At 38.8% G+C, this 22,833-nt stretch overlaps 1 pseudogene; it reads right to left on the bottom strand.

Annotated features, from left to right (window-relative positions):
* Nucleotides 1-907: 907 nt before the first annotated feature.
* On the bottom strand, nt 908-18,804 carry LOC112393695 (uncharacterized; annotated as a pseudogene).
* Nucleotides 18,805-22,833: the final 4,029 nt, after the last annotated feature.

The raw sequence follows: 22,833 nt of genomic DNA, 5'->3' as shown, positions 1-22,833 counted from the left end.
AAGAGATATGTGCTTAATCACTGTTCATATAGTGAAGGAATGGGATGGCAGATACAGACGCAGATGAAACTCTACATTCTGTAAGTGTAGAGTTGGATATTCTAAATGGAAGAACTGACACTGACAGTTATTTACAGGAAACAAAGGTTAAGAAAAATGTTGAAGAATATCTACTCTTAAAAAGAGAGAAGTGTTATACAACACATAAATGAGAGCTAGAGATTCAAAAAACACTTATTTTACTGTTTTAAAAGAAAAACAAAAAAATAATAGGGAGAGAGTCTAGACCAATTAGAACTGAGGCAGCTGTAACAAAAATGGAACACAGTATAATGATTTGAGCCCTTAAAGGAAATGACTAACTAAAATGAAATTTCACGTCTTCATGTCTATAATAATATATAAATGCACAAAATATCAAAAATATGAAGTCTGAATTTTTCCCCTTATGTTTGTAATAAACTGTCAAGCCTCTGCTTAATATAGTTACTTTTATAAGCCTTCTGATTATCAGAGCATGCTATACAGGTACATGCATGCTAGAATTTTACCATGAGAATTATAGTTCTCATCTCAAACTAGTGACTTGCCTGTTACCCATATTTATATATATATTTCATTTCCATTATAAAACACTTAAGACATTTCTAGTGGTACATTTTAATTAACATATTACATAAAAAAGAATCTTGATTTTTAAAATGAACCTTTTTAGTACTGTAACATGATGGGTTTAATTGAACAGTTGGAACATAATATGGTAACTACATTGTACTGTTTAATTCACATTAATTCACAGTTTAATGTAGGAAAATGTTTGATTTTTAAAGTATAACCAAGATGAGACTGTAGAGTTATAAGCAGTAAAATATTAGAAAACAGTGAATGAATAAATATGATGCTTTTCCATCAGTGGCCATTCATTATTTTGCTTTTAGGAACCTGGAAGAAATTGTCTTCTTTGAGTTTCAAATGTTCTGGTAAATCTAGTCGTTTCTTAGCTTCCTCAATATCACCTTGAATTGCTGAAATAAGTGACTCTAAAGAATCAAAAGTTCTTTTCTGGTCTGGGGTAGCCGACGATGGCCACGTTGAGAATTTCCCCGTAGAAGTCCTCTTTGAAAGTATGCATGATATGAGTTTCCATGGACTGTTTTGTATTCTTGTAGTTTGGGTTCCATCCTATGCTCACCACCATCTTATGGACGTCTCCACTTCCAACACTGGCCCAACCATAATATATGCCAGTGGATACGTCAGCTGGAAGATTATCTACTACTTGTTCAGGAAAGTTAGCTGTAGGGATGCCCAGCTACTTGGAGCCGCGACCGAAGCCCCGCACCGCCTGGCTGCGGTGGAAGTACGGCAGGTGCCTCATGACGCCGTCAGCTAAGGGTGCAGGCTGTGGTCCAGTCTGCGCGTCCCGTGGAGCCGCTGTTGAGGCGGTGCCTGGACCCCCTGGACCAGCCGGGGGACATGGGTGGGAACTCCGCAGGCCAGCCGGCTGGCTGGGCGAGTGCACGGGCATACAACGGGTCTAGCGGCACAGACGACACACCATGGCGAGACCCTCACGCCTGACCGAACAGAAGGTGCCGGGTGACTCAGATGCGGCGTCTGGGCTCCGGAACGCCGGCGACTGAGGAAGTGTGTATTTCTGTGTATTTTTAAATTTCTTCTTTGATTTCTTCAGTGATCTCTTGGTTATTTAGTAGTGCACTGTTTAGCCTCCATGTATTTGTGGTTTTTACAGGTTTTTTTCCCTGTAATTGATTTCCAGTCTCATAGCATTGTGGTCAGAAAAGATGCTTCATACGATTTCAATTTTCTTAAATTTCCCAAGGTTTGATTTGTGACCCAAGATGTGATCTATCCTGGAGAATGTTCCATGTGCAGTTGAGAAGAAAGTGTATTCTGCCACTTTCAGGTGGAATATTCTATAAATATCAATTAAATCTCTCTGGTCTATTGTGTCATTTAAACCTTGTGTTTCCTCATTTATTTTCTGTTTGGATGATCTGTCTACTGATGTAAGGGGGGGTGTTAAAGTCCCCTACTATTATTGTGTTACTGTTGATTTCCCCTTTCATGGCCGTTAGGATTTGCCTTATGTATTGAGGTGCTCCTATGTTGGATACATAAACATTTATAATTGTTATATCTTCTTCTTGGATTGATCCCTTGATCATTATGTAGTGTCCTTCCTTATCTCTGGTAACAGTCTTTAAAGTCTATTCTATCTGATATGAGAATTGTTACTCCAGCTTTCTTTTGATTTCCATTTGCATGTAATATCTTTTTCCAGCCCTTCAGTTTCAGTCTGCATGTGTCCCTAGGTCTGAAGTGGGTCTCTTGTAGACAGCATATAAAGGGGTCTTGTTTTTGTATCCATTCAGCCAGTCTTTGTCTTCTGGTTGGGGCATTTAATCCATTTATACTCAAGGTTATTACCAATATATATGTTCCTATTACCATTTTCTTAATTGTTTTGGGTTTGTTTTCGTGGGTCTTTTTTCTTCTCTTGTGTTTCCTGCCTAGAGAAGTTCCTTTAGCATTTGTTGTAAAGCTGGTTTGGTGGTGCTGAATTCTCTTAGCTTTTGCTTGTTTGAAAAGCTTTTGATATCTCCGTGGAATCTGAATGAGATCCTTGCTGGGTAGAGTAATCTTGGTTGTAGGTTTTTCTCTTTCGTCACTTTAAGTATATCTGCCACTCCCTTCTGGCCCGCAGAGTTTCTGCTGAAAAAATCAGCTGATAACCTCATGGGGATTCCTTTGTATGTTATTTGTTGCTTTTCCCTTGCTGCTTTTTATACTTTTTCTTTGAATTTAATTTTTGTTAGTTTGATTAATATGTGTCTTGGTGTGTTTCTCCTAGGGTTTATCCTGTATGGGACTCTCTGTGCTTCCTGGACTTGATTGACTATTTCCTTTCCCATGTTAGGGAAGTTTTCGACTATAATCTCTTCAAATATTTTATTCTTTTTCTCTTCTTCTTCTGGGGCCCCTATAATTCAAATGTTGGTGCATTTAGTGTTGTTCCAGAGGTCTCTGAGACTGTCTTCAATTCTTTTCATTCTTTTTTCTTTATTCTGCTCCTTGGCAGTTATTTCCACCATTTTGTCTTCCAGCTCACTTATTCGTTCTTCTGCCTCAGTTATTCTGTTATTGATTCCTTCTAGTGTATTTTTCATTTCAGTTATTGTGTTGCTCATCTCTGCTTGTTTGTTCTTTAGTTCTTCTAGATCTTTGTTAAACACTTCTTGTATTTTCTCAATCCGTGCCTCCATTCTATTTTCGAGATTCTGGATCACCTTTACTATCATTACTCTGAATTCTTTTTTCAGGTAGATTGCCTATTTCTTCTTCATTTATTTGGTCTTGTAGGTTTTTACCTTGTTCCTTCATCTGTGACATAGTCTTTTTTCATCTCACTTTTTTTTTTTTTTATGAGTAAAATTGTGTTCCTGTCTCACTGGTTGTTTGGCTTGAGGCTTCCAGCACTGGAGTTTGTAGGCTGTTGGGTAGAGCTGGGTCTTGGTGCTGAGATGAGGACCTCCGGGAGACCTCACTCCGATGAATATTTCCAGGAGTCTGAGGTTCTCTGTTAGTCCAGTGGTTCGGACTCGGAGCTCCCACCACAGGAGCTTCAGCCGACCCCTGGCTCATGAACCAAGATCCCGCAAGCTGCACAGGTTGGCAAAAAACAAAAAAAAAAGAGAACAATAACAAAGTAAAAAATAAAATTAGACTAGGAAACAAACAGATATGTTAGAAAGAAAAAATATACATATAGATGAAACAACAACCAGAAGGTAAAACAGAACCACAATAGTATAAAAGAGGAGAAAAAAAAAAAGGTGGAAATGCCTTGGCTGTGAAGGGTGGGACCTAAGCAGGGGTGGGGTTTGGGTGGTGGGTGGGGCCTCTGCTTAGGACCCACAGGGCTGGAAAAGGCCCTGGGGGTGTGGGGTGTGGGACCTCGGCTCAATGGAACAGAAGGGGCCCAGCCGTGTCTCCCACCTCTGGTCTCAGAGGACGGGGGACCCCACCAGGGAGCTCAGCAGTTTTCCCGGGCTTGAGTGGGTGAGGCAAATATCCTCCACTCCTCTCCCGCTCCTCTGGTCCTGGGCTGCCCCACCACCTCAGCCTCCCTCCTATGCCCCCAGGACCCACGCAGCCTGGAGAGGGCTTTGGAGGCCGGGGGACTGGCCTGGGAGCTCAGTAGGTTTCCTGGGCTCTAGTGGGTGGTGCCAATGCCCTCTGCTCCTTCCCCTGCTCCTCTGGTCCTGGAGGGACCCTCCCGCCTGCCTCTCCTCTTCTCCCCCAGCCTCCCTCCCATGCCCCCAAGACCAGTGTGGCCCGGAGGGGGCCTCTGAGGGCGTAGGACCCTGCCCAAGAGCCCGCAGACATCCCCGGCCGATTGGGCAGGGGATACGCTGGGCACACACCCCACGATCTGAGCCCCCGAGCGTCCCTCCAGGCATGGGAACCCCTCACCCCTCTCAGCCACACCCCTCAGGGTGCCAGTCCTGTTCCGCCTCCACTTTTCCTCCCCAACTCAGTCCCCACACATCCTACCGGTTTGCTTTGGGGTTCCTCCCATCTCCTTGGGCGTTGAGGTCCCCCATCCACATCCTGCAGGAGCCGTAGTCGTGGGGAGATGCAAACTCCGAGTCTTCCCACACTGCCATCTTGACTCCACCACCTAGGATTTACTCTTTTAACATCTTTCATATATAATGTACAGCGGTTTTAATTATATTTATCATATGTGCATTATATCCCTAGTACTTATTTATCTTATAACTGGAAGTTTGTATCTTTTGACTACCTTCATCTAACTCACCCCCCCCCAACCCCTACCTCTAGTAACTACAAATCTGATTTTTAACTCTTCACTCCATGACATTTAATCACCTTGTAGCTGCCCATGAGCTGGTATGATTGGAAAGGGAGGATTCCCACAGCATCTGTTTTCTAGTTGTGAATGGCTACATGAGAATCATCATAGTATTCCACTTCAAATGTCAGCTTCTTAGCTTCATCCCTCATCTCCTGTGGTACTACACAACCACTTCCAACAGCTGTAAAACAGTTCTCTGTTAGGAAGAATAATAAGCATTATACATTGTATAGTGGCAGGTACCCTAGATGTGTGCAGTATTCGACTTCCATTGTTCTAAATGCATTTGTAGTACCTTGGCTCATTAACACATGTTCTTATCTATTCATTTATTTAAACAGCTTTTTTTTACTGAGCCAATCCCATGTTTCAGGCATTGCATTTGATGCTGTGGTAATGATGATGAATATGATATTCAAAGAGTTCACAGTCTAATAGTGCAAACAAATAATTAATCAGACAATTACAATATAGTGTTTGACATGTTATAATGGGGGGGGTAGAGGGTGCAATAGGAACAGAGAGGAAGTATATGTAACCTAGATTTCTGGGAGCTTGAGGGCCCTGCTATAATGTGACTTGGACAATGGCTGGGAGTTAAGGAACATGGAGTTTGGTGGGGATGGGGTTTGGGCATGGATGGGTTTCAGAACAAGGAACTACATGTGTGAAGGCTCAGAGACAAGGGAGCCTGGTATCATTTGAGGGGCAGGAACTGGGAGAAGACTGAAAGAAGCTCAGTGTGATTGAGGCACTGTGCGCGAGGAGTGAAATGAAAGATGTGAGAGTAACATGGAAGATTCATGTAGAGAAAGGAGTGGTAAGAATACAAAATTTACTCAGCTGGTAATTGGCTGTGTGATCCTGGTAAGTCACTACACTGCGCTTACCTGGATCTTGATTTTCTTCCCCATAAAATGAAGGTGACAGCCAAATGACCTCAGAAATTACATCTGCCCATACCCTATCAAAGCTAAGTTCAGTAAGTCCCTTTGCAGAAAGGTTTCTGCAAATGGCTTCTGTTAGTGGGGTTGGGAAGGGTTAATAATATTCTATCCCAGGAGTATAAAACCCAGAAGCTTGGTCTGAATTTTATTTTTCTCATGGAAGTTCATCTCAGTTTCTTTGCACTCCGTTTTGTTCTATTACTACATACTATTTTGTTCTATTACTACATACACTGTTAATATTACAAAGAATAATGTTATTTATTTTAACCTTTGGTACCAAAGTCTAATGTTGCTAAATCATAGATAATTATCAAGCCAATCCCAATAAAGTAAATTTAAAGAGAAGTAACATTTCCTCATATTCCAATTCAGTAGTGTAAATTGCTTGAGGACTTTCTGAATAAGTTGGAAAAAACTGCCTGTTTCTAGGGTCAAATTCTGAAATTAGGTTTCAAGGTAGGGAAGATGACTGTATTAAATTAATATCTGGGGCTTATTTATAGTCATTACCTGTTAGTTATAGTAAATGTGAAGAGCAGAAGTGGCAAATTTTCTGATCTTTTTATGTGCTTGTAAACTCTGCAAAAGTGGCCATTTAGCAATAAATGCATGTTCTCCATCAAATTAGCATCAATGCCTACCCCATCTCCTCAGGAAATTAGATTCACCTTTTGCATTTTCACCCACGATTTGGTGACCATGGTCTTTAAATATGTTGAGAACACTAAATTTAAAATGCTTGAAAAGCTATGTGTTATTAATTTTCAGTTTAGATTTTCTCGCGTACACCATTGTATGAAACATTGCGTTAACCTCATGCTTCAATGGAGAAGAATCTAAGTTCTAAATTCTCAGCATGCTTATCTTTTCCTATGAATGCGAAGCTTCAATCCACAGTCAATAATGTGGGAACTGTCTATTGTTTTTCTAGGCTAGTGATGGATGGATTTTGGTACTCTCTTACTGCTGGTGACAAAATAGGATACATTTATTTAAATACTGCTGAGAGATAGGAGTGAAATATTTAGCTGAAGATTTTTAAAGGAGAGCTACTTAAGGGTCAGTTTCAGAGTTCTATAAAAAGTATTTGGGCCACATTGTTTCAGAACCCAGAACCATAGTCTCATAAGCTCTGAACTCAATATACATAGAAGCATGGGCGGACTCATAGAGCTAGAAAGTGGCTTCAAGGTCAAACACTCCAACACCTGTATTTTTGAGATGCTTTGTAGCTTGACTGATTTCAGTCAATCTACAAAGTGCACTTTAATCATTTCAACCAAAATTATTGTTGATTTATGTCAATCACTACTAGGTGGGACTGCTTAGCAATATCATATAGTAAGGCCCAGAAAATGCATGATAATATACTAGGAAAACCCAGTTCTCTTTAGATGTAAAAATTCTTGCACTCTTACTTGTTTACATAGAAAATATTTTGCAATCAAGGCCTTTAAACTCACTCAGTACTCTACACAAACACAATCTGGCCCTTGCAGATGGAATTGTTTGCTGCTTACCATATGCAAGTTTTGTTCTCTCTTTTCTGGGTTCTTACACACAGTTCCAATTTCTACAGTGTCTTTTACCCTGTTGTTCATGTTGTAGTTCTATAAGCTCCCAAGGCTCAGATTAGGGCTGACCTGCTCCCCGAGGGCTTCCCGTCTTCCAGTCAGAAATGAGGTCTCTATGCCTTGAATCTGTAGTCTTCTGGATTTCATTCAACTCTGCTTTTCCAGTGTGTCTAGCACAATGTTGTTATTAAATGTTTAATGAATGTATGCTGAAGAGAAATATTTCTGAAATACCAAACAGTAAACTGTTGATTGAAAATAAACCCATAAAAGCAGCACAAATTGTACCTTGTAAATAAATAATTTTCTGGAAGAAGTTAGGTCATTTCAAAATTGTGTTACAGTCGGTGGCTAATTAAGTTGTACTATAATTTAATTTAATTCCCAATTAAATTTAATTTATTGGTCATATATATCAGTACTCAAACAAATCACAATGAAAATTTTATTATAACATAATTTTGTAGTATTTTTCCTTTCATTGGTCTTGCCTTTTATTTTCACATTTGATCTTCATACCTGTTTCTCAAGAAAAGAGGTATCATTATCCCCATTTTATAGATGAGGACAGTGATGACATGGGCAAAGGTAGCCATCTGGGGTCACACAGTGACTGCTTAAAGGGCTCTTCAAAACTGACTTAAAGCTCTTTTATTGCCATTCTCTAAACGGTTTCCCACAGCCACCCTCTTTTATACTTGATCTGAGACCTCTCACTTCTCATAAAGTCTTGGGTGTAAGAGTCATATGCATAAGATATCTCACATTACACAAACACACATACACACAAATACCAATTTCCATCTTGGAGCAATTCAAATGCCTTATTGATTTCTTTCAAAAGGCAACGTATGCGGGGGGACTTCCATGGTGGCGCAGTGGTTAAGAATCCGCCTGCCAATGCAAGAGACACAGGTTCAAGCCCTTGTCCGGGAAGATCCCACATGCTGCGGAGCAGCTAAGCCCGTGTACCACAACTACTGAGCCTGCACTCTAGAGCCCACGAGCCACAGCTACTGAGCCTGCATGCCACAACTACTGAGCCCGTGCACCTCAAGCCCGTGTTCCGCAACAAGAGAAGCCACCACAATGAGAAGCCCGCACACCACAACAAAGAGTAGCCCCCGCTCGCCGCAACTAGAGAAAGCCCGCATGTAGCAACGAAGACCCAATGCAGCCAAAAATAAATAAATAAATAAAGGCAACTTATGGGTTATAAGTAGATCTATGTTAATTTTTTTTACAAGTAGTCAGTTACCAGTTTAGGAATAGAGTCTGGTTTTAAACTCTGTAGAAGGCGAGGTCAATAATAACAAGACTTGGAAAAAAAGAAAACTAAACAAAGAATCAAATGAACTGTTTATGTAGAAAATTGGCAAAAGTATTCATGGGGGATAGTAAACCATTTACTTTTTGACTCCTTTCCTAATCATCAAAAGCAAGGTAATTTAATTCATAGCAGAATCCAGTTACTGCTCAGTAGTACTAAGATTACCAATATGGTAGCTGAGCCCTACATGGGCTATAGTAGACTGGACTGTTGGAGTGGATCCAGTACTGCCATGATCGCAGACCATCAGCCCGCAGCTATCCTTTGTGCTCAGGGCACCAGTGATTTCCTGTAACAGCTTACCCTCCAGCTGGTATGATTTGAGTTACCATGTACCAAGCCTCTCTGAGGCTCTAGATATATCTCCTTCACAAACCTAACATTTCAACCTCAGAAATAAAATTCTGTACTTTAATAGTGTTTTGAGAGTAACGTAGTAGAGTAGTTGCAGAAGTTGCTGGTGGCATCCTGCCTAGATCCAATTTACTATTTGATTACAGTGAGTAAGGCAGAAGCAGGCATTATTTTCCCTATTTTTCTGACTTTGAGGGGACTGATGTTCGGAGAGGTTAAATATTTTTTACTGATTGTATTTATTATGTTTTTCTTTTTTAAAAATATATTTTAGAATACTTTGATATCTTGGGACCTTTTGGACCCAGCGAGGGACTGCCTCTCCCGGGGTTAGCTAATTTCCAGAGACAGCAAACAGCTTGCTTCAGTACATCTTTGATATGCAAGCCAACCAATCTCAGTCCATATCCCCCATCCACCTCCTTTTATTGGTGCCAACATTCTGGGACACTATCCTCCTGCCCTAAATCACCCCAGGGCCAGTTACCAGATAACTGGGACCACCCCTATGGCCCAGAACCCACTGAAACTCACTTAGCCTGCCTACCCCACCTTGCCTGTTCCTTTTCCTGAAATCCACAATAAAGGCCCTGGCCCATGCTTTTCCTTAGCTCTTTCTGCATCCTGACTGACCCTGGGCTTCCCCATATGGCCCTGCATGGCGTGGCATGCTCCCTTCTTTTGGGGGAACTGTGAGCAATAAACTCTTCTTTCGAGGCAGTTGTCACTGTGTCTGTCATCGTACCGTATCTGACTAAATCAAATCCTGGTACATTTTAAGACACTGATGGACATCTAGAAAGTGGAAGTGCTGAACCTAGAACCCAGGTCTTCATATTCCTAGCAGGGTTGTGTTTCTACAACATTATGTTCTTTATAAATGTTATGTAAAATTACATTTAAGGCTATTTTGAAATGTTAGGATATGGTAAAAAAAAAAAAAAAAAGGGGGTTGACTTCTTTTTATAAAAGATAGCTATTCCACGGGCTTCCCTGGTGGCGCAGTGGTTGAGAGTCCGCCTGCCGATGCAGGGGACGCGGGTTCGTGCCCCGGTCCGGGGGGATCCCACGTGCCGCGGAGCGGCTGGGCTCGTGAGCCATGGCCGCTGAGCCTGCGCGTCCGGAGTCTGTGCTCCGCAACGGGAGAGGCCACAACAGTGAGAGGCCCGCGTACCACAAAAAAAAAAAAAAAAAAAAAAAAAAAAAAGATAGCTAGTACACTTTATCAGAGCCTTGGCCTCAAATATTTTATGTTGCCTAATGGGACAATTTTTACTAAAATATTTGAATATTATGTAATTGTTATGCAAGATTTTGAGTAACTTAGAAACTTGTCAGCATGGAATTGAATGATAGGAAAAAGCCATCACAGATTTTTCCATCCAAAACAAGAATCTTATTAAGGGTGTTTTTCTTCAGTGTGTTGCATATAGTGAGAGAAGATGGAGACATGGCAGATACATGAGGAATGTTAGAAAATGTGAATAAATTCCTTCAATGAAGCAAAGGGTTAGCGCTGAGAAGAAATATCGGTGTCAATTATACTTAGTCATTCCAAGCACCAGCCTCATCACTTTTGAAATGGTTTAATTTTTAAATTGGGTTTTTATTCAAATTGGAAATTCAGACATCTAGAGTTTCTGGAAAAAGAAACTTTCATGATGGGAGGTTGGTCAATGGTAAAGTTTTCTCTAGTATTTGACATTGAAGTACTTATACAATTTTATTTACATTTAATCAACTCATGGAAAACCGCACGAATGAAGAAATAAAAGAGCACCCAGATATCTTAAAACAGCAAGAAATCCTTCACTTATCTTTTGCAATATATGTGCCTTCCTCCTCAACTTTTGTCTGAAGCTACTGTTATCATTATTGTTTCTGCTACAGTTAAACATTAATTTTGTGCCTAACGTGTGTCAGCTTGTTTGCCAAGTGCTTTACCTGCATTTTCTCCTTTAGTTCTCACTACACTAGGTAAGAAAAGAACTACTATATTTACCCTATTTTTCAGATGGTGGGACTGGCAATCAAGGAGTTTAAAAAACTTGCTAAAAAAATGGTTATGAAGAACCTAGGGGCAGGACAGGAATAAAGACGCAGACTGAGGATACGGGGAGGGGGAAGGGTAAGCTGGGACGAAGTGAGAGAGTGGCATGGACGTATATACACTACCAAATGTAAAATAGATAGCTAGTGGGAAGCAGCCTCATAGCACAGGGAGATCAGCTTGGTGCTTTTGACCAGCTAGAAGATTGGGATCGGGAGAGTGGGAGGGAGGGAGACGCAAGAGGGAAGAGATATGGGGATATATGTATATGTATAACTGATTCACTTGGTTATAATGCAGAAAGTAAGACACCATTGTAAAGCAATTACACTCCAATAAAAACGTTAAAAAAGTAAATTCCTAGAGCAATTTTGAAAAATACCCACATTCAAAATCATTTATAACTATTCAATCAGCATTTCATTTTTATTTTAAGACTGAAGTCAAAGATGTTGAGGGAGTTGAAATGCTTGCCAATGTTCTTGTAGCTTGGAGCTGGGATCCTTGCCATGAAGACCATTACACTCAGTGTTGTTTGCATATCTCCTGAGGGTCTTGGGAAATAATATATGAGAAGCCAAAATCCAAAACGACAAAGATGTACACTTTTGTCTTCTTGACGAGAGCCAAACTACAAACAATCTGAATGTCCCACAAATGTTTTGGTGACTTGTTTCGAATCATTTTGATGATGTGCTTGGCAGATGCAAAATATAATTACCGAGATGTTATAGAAACACCAAATGTTCATAATACTTTTAAAATAATACAAAGTAATACAAATGCCATGGTTGCAACAGTATAAAACTATCTTAAAACTAAGAATAGTTCTCTAATGGTGGAGAGTTTTCTTCTCAAAAATTTAAAATATTGTTATTTTCCATGGAAAACAAATGATTACTATCAATATCTAATATTCATAGAGTGTTTAATTTGCTAGGTACTTTATATACATTGTCTTATCTAATTCAAACCCTAAAATTAGCCTATAAAGTAGATATCATTGCTATGTACATTTTATAGATGAGGACACTGAGGCTTAAGGAGTTTATATAAATTTCCCAAGATAAACAACTAGTGGTAGAGCCAGTATTCCAGGAGGCCTAACTGTAGAGTTTAATAACCTGCCTGATGATGATGATGACAAGTAATATCTTTGTCACTCTCAGTATGTTCTAAATGCTTTACATTTATCAAGTCATTAAATCCTCACAATAACTATGCAGTAAGTTCACTATTATCCTCATATTAGAGCTGCATGTGTTTCATCAATATCTTTGTCATCATTAAAGCCACTTGAGTTTTGTAGCACAGTTTTCCAGAACATGTCAACTTTACCTCCATCTAAATTTCTCAAGACCCTTGGCGTTTTCAAGCAGGAGCCAGCACAGTACTGGAAATTTTATTCCCAGACACTTTTCCTACTGGAGTCTTTGGCTTGTACCAGTGTGGGCTGGGGATGCTCTGCATCTGGGCACACCTGCCATCCTCAAGCTTCTCTGCCCTTGTCCTGGGGAATCCCTTCACTCTCTCCAGGGTGAGACCATCAGCTTCCTAGATACCATGTTTTTCACTTGAATTCACTTACCACTTTAGGAGAACTTCATCAGGTAGCCTCCTGAGAAAAAGTTCATTGGGAGGGATAGATTTTTTTGAGATCTTTAAATTTTTCTATTGGAGTTCCTTTCCTGCTATGATAATTTTTAATTCCCAAGAGCTCTTTTTTATTTAAATTGCCACCTGTTCTTACTTCATGTATACCCCATCTTCTTGTCTCTTTCAGAATATTAATAACAGCCTTTTTGAAGATTTTTACATTTTTTCTTTTCATGGATTATTTCTTCCAACTTTTCTTTGTTTGCTTTGTTCTCTCTCATATTAGAAAGCTATTGATAGAATCACCTCAAATGTCTGCTGATTCTTGGTTGTCTGCTTCTGTTGAAGAATGGCACACTAATAAGCTATTGGGAAGCTCAGAACACATGGATGGCTTTTTTTGAATGTGGGATTTGCTGTAGAATTATCTGGTGTGTTTTATTGATGTGTTTTATTGTTAGGGAATCGCAATGTTGGTATTTTGAGGTCTTTTCTCTTTTGGCTTGTCAGATTATTCAGAGAAGAATTTTCCAGTTTTCTATGTGGAAAGTACATACCCAGCTGCCACCATTCTGGGGTCCAAGAGGGCAAGTGAAGATCCAAAGATAAGCCCCTTGGGAGAAAAAAATGCAGAATCCAGAACTATGCAGGTAACTCCAGAAAGTTTGTTTATATTAATTTCATATAACTATCAGCCAAAAATCTACTAGACCTTACAACCTCATGTTTAAAAGCTCTAAACATTTTTTTAAGGGCCTGTGAAAAATGTTTCTTATATCTAGCCTTATATATCTGCCTTAGATAATTATAGGTTCCTAAATGATCCATTAAGAAAAACATGTTTATGACTCCATGAGTAATGTGCAAAATGGACAGAGAGTTTTGAAATCTTCTCAAGATTTTAGAGACATCCCCAAACGGTTTATATTGTTTTGACAATTATTGGGCCGGAGTGTTTTTTCAAAAATGAAAACAAAAATCACAGTAACTTCAACTTATTTCATGGTTACATATGTATGTTAGCAGTTGAAATCTTTCATTTCTCTACAGTTTCTTTATAGGTAGTAAAGTCATAAGTCTCATTGTAACAAGTGAAGCCAAACAGTTGCAGGTAAAAAGTTAACTTTTGTTCTCCAACTCACGTCAGGCCAAGTTTCTGAGGTAAACAGCCTGTATGTACATTTCCACACCTTTCTCCATGCTCATATAAACCTATATACTAATAAATGGGAATATACTTTTGGTTTGTTTTCGTCTTTCACAAACACTGGATCATACAATACACATTACTACTCTGTACTTCAGTTTCTACATGTAATGATGCACACATTCATCCATCTTAAAAGATGTCAGTTGTTTTTTTAAACATCCACTTCACATTCAAAATAGGGGTTTCTCATTCCTTACTCTGTCAGTTAGACTGTTTAAAAATTACTTATTTTTTTCTTCTACAAGCAAGGCTGCAGTAAATAATCTTGTCTTTACATCCACACACCCAGATACTTTTATTTCTAGGAATTGATTCCCAAGTATAGTACTCCTGGGGGAAAGGACAGGTGTACTTTAGCATTTTAATAAATATTGCCAATTGCTTTTCAGAAACCTATAACAATTCACATCTTTATCAGTAGTATAAGCTAGAAGGGTTTTAAACTTTTTATTTTATACTAGAGTATAGTTGATTGACAATGTTGTGTTAGTTTCAGGTGTGTACAGCAAAGTGATTCAGTTATACATATAAATGTATCTATTCTTATTCAATTTCTTTTCCCATTTAGGTTGTTACATAATATTGAGCATAGTTCCCTGTGCTATACAGTAGGTCCTTGTTGGTTATCCATTCTAAATATAGCAGTGTGTACATGTCAATCCCAAACTCCCAAACAATCCCTTCTCCCCTGGTAACTGTAAGTTGTTTTCTAAGTCTGTGAGTTTGTTTCTGTTTTGTAAATAAGTTCATTTGTATCATTTCTTTTTAGATTCTGCATATAAGTGATATCATATGATATTTCTCTTGCTCTGACTTACTTCACTTGGTATGACAATCTCTAGGTCCATCCATGTTGCTGCAAATGGCGTTATTTCATTCTTTTTAATGGCTGAGTAATCTTCCATTGTATATATATACCACATCTTTATCCATTCCTCTGTCAATGGACATTTAGGTTTCTTCCATGTCTTGGCTATTGTAAACAGTGCTGCAATGAACATTGGGGTGCATGTATTCTTTTGGACCATGTTTTTCTCCGGATATATGCCCAGGAGTGGGATTACAGGATCATATGGTAGCTCTATTTTTAGTTTTTTAAGGAAGCTCCATACTGTTCTTCATAGTGGCTCTACCAAGTTTCATTCCCACCAACAGTGTAGGAGGGTTCCCTTCTTTCCACACCCTCTCCATCATTTATTATTTGTGGATTTTTTGATGTTAGCCATTTTGACTGGTGTGAGGTGATATCTCATAGTTTTGGTTTACATTTCTCTTATAAATAAAGATGTTGAACATCTTTTCATGTGCCTCTTGACCATCTGCATGTCTTCTTTGGAGAAATGTCTATTTAGGTCTTCTGCCCATTTTTGATTGGGTTGTTTGTTTTGATGGTATTAAGCTGCACGAGCAGTTTCTAAATCTTGAGGACTAATCCCTTGTAGGTCACATCATTTGCAAATATTTTCTCCCAATCTGTGGGTTGTCTTTTCCTTTTGTTTATGGTTTCCTGTGCTGTGCAAAAGCTTTTGATTTTAATTAGGTCCCATTTGTTTATTTTTGTTTTTATTTCCATTACTCTGGGAGACAGATCAAAAAAGATATTGCTGTGATTTATGTCAGAAGGTGTTCCGCTCTGTTTTCCTCTAAGAGTTGCAGAGTGTCCAGTCTCACATTTAGGTCTTTAATCCATTTGAGCTTATTTTTGTGTATGGTGTTAAAGAATGTTCTAATTTTACTTTTTTTACATGTAGCTCTCCAGTTTTCCCAACACCATTTATTGAAGAGACAGTCTTTCTCCAATTATATAGTCTGGTCTCCTTTGTCATAGTTTAATTGACCATAGATACGTGGGTCTATCTCTGGGCTTTCTATCCTGTTCCATTGATCTATATTTCTATTTTTGTGCTAGTGCCATACTGTTTTGATGACTGTAGCTTTGTAGTATAGTCTGAAGTCAGGGAGCCTGATTCCTCCAGATCCGTTTTTATTTCTCAAGATGGCTTTGGCTATTTGGGGTCTTTTATGTCTCCATACCAATTTTAAGATTTTTCTAGTTCTGTGAAAAATGCCATTGGTAATTTGATAGGGATTACATTGAATCTGTAGATTGCCTTGGGTACTATAGTCATTTTGAAAATGTTGATGTTTCCTATCCAAGAACATGGTATATCTTTCCAGCTGTTTGTGTCGTCTTTGATTTCTTCCATCAGTATCTTATAGTTTTCAGAGTATAGGTCTTTTGCCTCCTTACGTAGGTTTATTCCTAGGTATTTTATTCTTTTTGATGTGATGGTAAATGAGATTGTTTCTTGAATTTTTCTTTCTAATCTTTCATTGTTAATGTATAGGAATGCAAGAGATTTCTGTGCATTAATTTTGTATCCTGCTACTTTACCAAATTCATTGATTAGCTCTAGTAGTTTTCTGGTGGCATCTTTAGGATTATCTATGTACCATCTCATTGCTATTTCTCCTTTGTCTTTGGATGTGGGGTATCTTTTTTGGTGAGTTACAGTGTCTTCCTGTTGATGATTTTTCAGCAGTTAGCTATGATTCTGGTGCTCTCACAAGAGGGAGTGAGTGCACGGCCTTCTACTCTGCCATCTTGAACCAATCTCAACATAACATTTAAGTTAAACATAATATTAAAGGTTATATGTAAGGCAACCCATGAATACTTGACATATAAGCTGTAGGACTACCTGTTTAGAGGTCAGAGGATGAGAAATCTCCTGCTGCCATGTCTTGTGATGTCTGTTCTCATTGGTGTGCAACTGTTGTTGCAATAAAGGTGCTTTGTGTCTCTTACAGAAATATTTTAGTAGCTCATTTGTTTTTTCACATTTTTGTTTCTCTCATCAAAGGCTATTGATAGTAATAATAGCAGCAATTATTTATCAATAGCTTACTATGTGCAGGCAGTGTGCCATGGCAGTGAGTGTTCGATGGCATTTTACGATTGGCAGGCTTACCTGTGGGAGGAAGTGTAGGCTAGGTGGTGGGCCTCCAGTTCAAATTTTAGTGTGGGGATTAGGAAGTCTAAAGTAACCCTAAGAAGTGTAGTAGTTAGAAATGTATTCAAGAGCAAATAACTGAAAACTTCACTCTGAGGGGACTAATCACTTAAGAATTATTTTCTTACCAAATAATCATAATTTGGAAGTAGGGATTTTTCTGCATGCGTTCAGCAGCATGGTGACATGAAGGCATTTTTTGTTTTGTTTTGTTTTTTTGGCTGCATTGGATCTTTGTTGCTGCACACAGGCTTTCTCTAGTTGCGGCGAGTGGGGGCTACTCTTCGTTGCAGTGCGCGGGCTTCTCATTGCCATGGTTTCTCTTGTTTTGGAGCACAGGCTCTAGCCACACAGGCTTCAGTAGTTGCAGCATGTGGGCTCCGTAATTGCGGCTTGTGGGCTTTAAAGTGCAGGCTCAGTAGTTGTGGTGCACAGGCTTAGTTGCTCCACGGCACGTGGGACTTTCCCGGACCAGGGATCGAACCCGTGTCCCCTGCATTGGCAGGTGGATTCTTAACCACTGTGCCACCAGGGAAGTCCCTGAAGGCCAGCGGTTTTGAAATTACTTTAGTTCTTCTATGATTGTTATCACTGGTCCCAAGATGGCTGCCCCAGCTCCAGGTTTTACAACTATGTTTAAGGAAAGCAAAACAGGGAAGGAGAAAAAAGGGGGAAGGAGAAAAAAGGGATAGTGCAAACATATTTGTTTCCTTCATCAAAAAATGGGCAGCTTCATCCCAGAAGTCTCCATCAGAATATTGTTACATCCCTATTGGTAAGAAGTATGTCATATGGCCACTCCTAGATGCACGAAAGACTAGGAAAGCAATATATACCTTTCCTAAGCCCTATGGTAGAGGCAGCAAGATGGAAGTGGTTTGAGAATTACGTACTGGTTTAGGCAGTGGATATTATTGTAGGACAAAGAACTGCTGGGAGTGAGAATATGTGTTTTACATGAACTCTCATTTAATTATCACAACAGTGCTGTAGATAGGTGCTTTTATTATCCCCATTTTACAGATAAGAAAATGGAGATTAGTTTCTACCTTTCTTGTGTGCTGTAGCCATCTCCTGTCTTTTCTGTGGTAATTTAATCTATTATTTCTCTTTAAATTTTTTTTCAATCATTTCTTGTCTACTGTCCACTGACTGTTCATTTATCCCCCAAAAAGAATTTCCTCTCAACCCTGTTGCTACTACTGTTTTTGTCCAACATTTTAAAATTTTCCACACTTGCCTTTTTTTCATTACAACTCAACTCTTGAACTTCTTTGCTTATGCAATTTGCTTCTCCCACTCTCCTTCTCTTTACTAGAACTGCCACTTCCAGAGGTAAAACTCAGCTCTTTCCTCAATTCTCTGGTCTTCATTACAGGTTGTCTCCTCATTGTCTTCCCATCTCCTCTGCCTGCTCTCTCTCTCTATTCACAGAACTTCTTTTCCTTCAAAGATGAGGACGTGTTCCAACACCAGTCCTCTGATATCAGAAATCATTTTTATATTCATCCTTTTTACTATTACCTCATGTCCCATGCCATCTTGGATCTGAAGTCTTATGTCTACTTACTGGACATCATTTGAGTGCCTCCTGTCACTTCAAAAATCCATGTTTCTAAGATATGGCCCATTTCTTTTCTTTTTAAAACCCCCTTTTCTGGCACTCTATGTGGATTTTTCTTCTTCACCTGTCCCCTGATTTCCAGACCTGTGGTCATCTTTGGCTTTTCTTTCTCACAATAGGCACCAATCTCAATGATCCTTCCTTTATAGAGTTTCTCACATCTGTCACGTGTGATCAGTCTCTCATCTATTTCACTCATGTCCTATAGAAATTCTTTCCTAGCTGGTCTCCTTACCCAGACTCAGCCTCTTCTACTTATTACTGATCTATTAATTTTCAAGATTGGTACATTTGCTAAACCTTCAATGGCTCTTTTCTCTAGGAAGAAAAGCCAAAGCCTGACATTGAAGGTCTCTCCACAGTCTGTCATTTCTCTTCCTATTCAGTCGTTTCTCCTAGTTCTCAGTCAATTGTCTGACTTATGGTTCCTTAAATAGTAGTGCAAACACTTCTCCCTGTGGCTGTTAGCTGATACCTTCTCCCTGATTGAAATGATCTTTCAGTTTCTCCTTCTGATTTATTCTCTTGATGTCCTATACTCTCTCCCTGGACAATATTATCTTTCCCCAGGGATTCAGCCAACACCTTGTGCTTGTCTAAATGTTGATCATTGTAGACACCAGAATCTTCTAAAGGTAGTTTACACAGAAGGGATTTCTTGAGGGAGATATTTCTTTGCATAAGCAAAGGGATTTCCATTCTGACTGGTGTAAGGTGGTACCTCACTGTAGTTTTGACACTTAAATCACAATTTTGCATCTTGTAATTTTTGGGGGGTGGGGGCCATGGGAGAATTCAATGCTAGAAAAGGTGGACTTATACTACAGGGAATTATCAACATAGGAATCAACCCCAAATCTATATATTTAGCTCAGAACTTAATTCGTAGCTACAGACTTTGTATAAACAGCTCCATATGAAAATCTTAGAAGCACTTCAAACTTGTCAAGTCCAATGCCAATCTTAACCAGCTTCACTACAAATACTTGGTGCTGTTCTTAGACCCCAAGTTGGTGAAGGGGCCTACTGTCCACACCCAGTTGCCAAGACAGACACATTGGAATAAGCCTCAATTCTGTCTCTTTCTACCTTGCACCCTGCACTCCATCAGTCTTTGTGCCAAGTCACCTATACTTCCTAAGAATATCTCATTTATCTGATACACTCCTTCCCCTTTGACACTGCTCTAAAACAGACTCTGTTCCCTCTTGCCTCTACCTAGCTAAAGCCTTCTCACTCTGTTCCTCTCCTCACTTCTAATGTCCCCTCCCCAGTGTTGCAAGAATGAATTTCTAATGTTTTAATATGATCATATCACCAATCTGCTCAGAAAATTTCAACAGAGGTCCCATTGCCCAGAGGATAAAATCTAAAGCTCTTGCAAGGATTTCAGAATTCACTGGTACCTGACCCTAGACATTTCCCACTGTGAAGTCTGCAAGTCAGCAATACTAAATGCTTACATTACCTAAACATATTCTGCTCTCTCATGCTGAGCCCTCTGTCTGGGAAGCCCAATTTTCCTTCTGTCAAACTCTTCATCCTTTCAATTTAGGTATAAATATTTGCTTCTAAGTAACAATCAACATAATCACAGAATGCAAATCTCAGGTTAAACAATGACAATTTCTCTTTTAGGTATTAGTTTTGGATGCACTTGTTATCCTCTCCCCTTCCTTCTTCACTCCCTTCTTTTTCTTCAGAACTATTGGAGAGATGGACAATAAATGGCTCAGAGACCCTTAAATCTCTCTCACTCTCAAAAATCAACCAGCATATTCTTCAAAGATCTGTTTTTCAATATCCTTGAAGGAAGGGAAGGTAGCAAATATAAAATAAATGGTCATTGACAGCTCTAAATCTTTTCTGCTATTCATTATAGTTTGAAGACTTTGGAAGGATAACACCAAATGCCTTAGTATTTCCTTCCATTAATGGAGGAATGTACTTCACTCCAGCTTTTCTTTCACTTCTAATTTTCTGATGCTTGAATTCAGGTGCAAAATGACATAGAGATGAAAAAGACTATAGAAGAGTTCAGTGAAACCAAGAGCTGGTTCTTTGAGAAGATAAGCAAAATTGACAAACCTTTAGCTAGACTTAACAAGAAAATAAGAGAGGGCTCAAATAAATAAAATAAGAAATGAAAGAGGAGACATTGTAACTGATACCACAGAAATACAAAGGATCATAAGAGACTGCTAGGAACAAATGTATGCCAACCAACTGAACAAACTAGAAAGAAATTTTGGTAAACATACTACCTTCCAGGACTAAATCAGGAAGAAATAGAAAATCTGAACAGACTACTTACTAGTAAGGAGATTGAATCAATAATCACAAACCTCCCTACAAACAAAAGTCCAGGACCAGACAACTTCACTGATGAATTCTACCAAACATTCAAAAAAGAATTAATACCAATCCTTCTCAAATTCTCCCCAAAAATAGAAGAGGAGGTAACACTTCCTGATACCAAAATCAGACAAGGATACCACAAGAAAATAAAATTACAGGCCAAGATCCCTGATAAACATAGATGTAAAAATCCTCAACAAAATATTAGTAAACTGAATTCAACAATATATAAAAGGGATCATAAACCACAATCAAGTAAAATTTATTCCAGAGATGCAAGGATGGTTCAACATCCTGAAATCAATCAATGTCATATACCACATTAACAAAATGAAAGCTAAAAATCATATAATCATCTCAACAGATGCAGAAAAAACATTTGACAGAATTCAACATGTGCTTATGATACAAGCTCTCAACAAACTGGTTATAGAGGGAACATACCTCAGTAAAGGCCATATATGAGAAGCCCAGCTGACATCATACTCAATAGTGAAAATCTGAAAGCATTTCCTCTAAGATCAGAAACATGACAGGGATGCCCACTCTCGCCACTTTTATTCAGCATGGTATTGGAAGGCCTAGACAGAGCAATTAGGCAAGAAAAAGAAATAAAAGGCATCCAAATTATAAAAGAAGGAAAACTGTCACTATTTGCAAATGAGATGATAGTGTATAGAGAAAACCCTAAAGACTCTGCCAAAAAAATCTGTTAGAACTAATAAATAAATTCAGTAAATTTGCAAGATATAAAATCAATATACAGAAATCTGTTGCATTTCTATACACTAATAATGAGTGACAAGAAACAGAAAGAAAACAATCCCATTTACCTGATACCAAAAAAGAAGAAAATATAGGCAGTAAGCTCCTTGACATTGAACTTGGTGATAATTTTTTGTATTTGACACCAAAAGCAAAAGCAACAAAAGCAAAAATAAACAAGTGGGACTACATCAAACTAAAAAGCTCTGCACAGGAAAAAGACTATCAATAAAATGAAAAGGCCACCTACTAAATGGAACAAAATATTTGCAAATAATCTATCTGGTATGGTGTTAATATCCAAGATATATAAAAACTCATATAACTCAACAGCAAAAAACCAAACAATTGGATTAAAAATGGGCAGAGGACCTGAAAGACAGTTTTCCAAAGAAGAGCTCCAAATGCCCAACAGACACATGAAAGGATGCTCCATATCATTAGTCATCAGGGAAATGCAAATCAAAACCACAATAAGATACCACCTCACACTTGTTAGAATGGGTATTATCAAAAAGACAAGAAATAACAAGTGTTGGCAGGGATATGGAGAAAAGGGAATGTTTGTACAATGTTGGTGGGAATGTAGAAATTGATGCAGCCACTATGGAAAATAGTATGGAGGTTCCTCAAAAATTAAAAATAGAACTAGCATATGAGCCAGCAATTCTACTTCTAGGTATATACCTGAAGAAAACAAAAAGCTAACTGGAAAAGATATATCCATCCCCATGTTCACTGCAGCATTATTTACAATAGCCAAGATATGGAAACAAACTAAATGTCCAGATGAATGGATAAAGAAGAAGTGGTCTATATATACAATGGAATTTTATTCAGCCATAAAAGAGATGAATACTTGCCACTTGTGACAATATGGATGGACCTCGAGGGCATTATGTTAGGTGAAATAAGCCAGATATAGAAAGACAAATACTGTATGATCTCACTTATATGTGGAATCTGAAAAAAACAAACAAACACATAGATACAGAGAACAGAATATTTGCCAAAGGTGGAGGTGCTGGGGGGTGGGCAAAATAGGTGAAGGGAGTCAAAAGGTACAAACTCTCAGTTATTAAAAAAAATCCTGAGGATGTAATGT

This window comes from Neophocaena asiaeorientalis, unplaced genomic scaffold (genome assembly GCF_003031525.2).
Source record: "Neophocaena asiaeorientalis asiaeorientalis breed wild unplaced genomic scaffold, Neophocaena_asiaeorientalis_V1.1 scaffold7, whole genome shotgun sequence".
NCBI lineage: Eukaryota > Metazoa > Chordata > Mammalia > Artiodactyla > Phocoenidae > Neophocaena > Neophocaena asiaeorientalis.
The sequence above is the reverse complement of the archived record's forward strand: the minus strand, read 5'-3'. Positions and strand labels throughout refer to the sequence as shown.